The sequence below is a fragment of the Frankliniella occidentalis genome, unplaced genomic scaffold (genome assembly GCF_000697945.3).
Source record: "Frankliniella occidentalis isolate FOCC.00 unplaced genomic scaffold, Focc_3.1 Scaffold26, whole genome shotgun sequence".
NCBI classification, from domain to species: domain Eukaryota; kingdom Metazoa; phylum Arthropoda; class Insecta; order Thysanoptera; family Thripidae; genus Frankliniella; species Frankliniella occidentalis.
This window is the reverse complement of record NW_026267156.1, coordinates 1,776,923-1,778,635: the sequence shown is the minus strand read 5'-3', so window position 1 is coordinate 1,778,635 and position 1,713 is coordinate 1,776,923. Positions and strand designations below refer to the sequence as shown.

The 1,713-nt window shown below is 43.4% G+C and overlaps 1 protein-coding gene across 1 annotated transcript in view; it reads left to right on the top strand.

Moving 5' to 3' along the window:
* The window catches only part of LOC113208659 (uncharacterized), a 199,034-nt gene that overhangs the window by 163,943 nt on the left and 33,378 nt on the right, over window positions 1–1,713 (top strand). The window lies entirely within an intron of this gene.

Sequence of the window (1,713 nt, the reverse complement as noted above, 5' to 3'; positions counted from 1 at the left end):
CCGAACTCACACGGGGGAGAAGCCGTTTGAGTGCACAGTGTGCCACAAGCACTTCACCCGTGAGGGTTGCTTAAGGTTACACCACCGAACTCACACGGGGGAGAAGCCGTTTGAGTGCATAGTCTGCCACAAGCACTTCGCTCGTGAGAGAAGCTTAAGTTTACACCTCCGAACTCACACCGGCGAGAAGCCGTTTTAGTGCACAGTGTGCCACAAGTTGTTCTCCATATCTGGTAATCTAAGGAAACACCTCAGAAACCACACAGGTGAGAAGCCGTTTGAGTGCACAGTGTGTCACAAGAAGTTCACTTACGAATTCGTCCTTAGGAACCATCTCCGAACTCACACAGGTGAGGTGCCGTTTTAGTGCACAGTGTGCCTCAAAAAGCTCTCTCAATCCAGAAATCTGAAAATCAATTTAAGAATTTATACGGAGGGGCGTCCTTTTGAATGTGGTGTGCTACAAAAATGAATGTTTCTCTGGGGCTCTGGCTGAGGTAGCAGTCTTTGGGGTGTTTATGTTTACTGTGCCACAACAAGTTAAGAGAGCCTGATTTAGTGCACGCAAAGTTTTATTCTTCTGATAATTAAGGAATAAATTTTTAACTTGTATGATCTTAAAGCCTTTTGAGTGCAAAGTGTTTTACAAAAAATGTGTATAAATATGAAAGTATGTAATTCGCTAAATTTCTTTTGCGAGAGATAACCATATGGTTGATGTCACTCTGTGCTTATGCGATAAGCCGCTGATCACGTATGTTTGTTTGATTTTTAATGAAAGGGCATTTCAGTGTTCGGAACCGATGTGGTATAACCTGTATTCATTAAAATTATTCTCTGTACAATAAAAGTCCTAGCAAATCTAATTGGCCACCTTCTTAATCGACTGATCCACCCCGCCCGGTTGTTGTGATTAAATACTGTACAGGTGTTGGGCGGCCGGTTGGGGTGCATACTCGCACGGGGCCGTAAGGTGTTATAGCGAGCGACGGTACGGTAGCCCGGAAATAATGTCTAAGGCGAGTTGTGGAACTGACCAAAAAAGTGTACACCTGTGTGGTGTGTGTCTAGACTGTCATTGTTTAAGACTGAGTGTGGTTGTTTCAGATTTTGTGTAATTGTTTCAAACAGTGTTTAATCGTGCGATTGTTTATGATTATGTGTGATTGTCTCGGATTGTTTCAAATTGTGGAAGAATATTGGTACATGTTATTAAAAAATGAGTTCGATTGTGCCCGATTTTGTGATTGTTTCCGATTGTGTGTGATTTGTGTTTATTGTTTCAAATTGTGTATGGTTGTTTCAGTTTGTGTATGATTATGGTTTTCCCAGATCGTGTGTAATTGTTTCAAATTGTGTCGATTCGTTTCTGAATGTTTTTCACGATGTACACATACGGTGTTCAGTTCCACACCTCTCCTTGGTCTAACATTTGGGCAGTTTTTGTTCTGTTCAACACTATGGTGTACAACGTGCATGTGCCCACCAGCTACTTTTTAATGCTTGTGCATAAGTGTCTTTAGATACAAAGTCGTAACTAACAGAGACACATTGTCTCAGAGAGCTTTGCCCGTGATAAAATGGTCCTGTGCACAACACGTGCGAACCGCGTGCACAACGCGTGCACAACGCGTGCACAACGCGTGCACAACGCGTGCAAACCGCGTGCACATTTTGTGCACAACGCGTGCGAACCGCGTGCACATCGCGTGC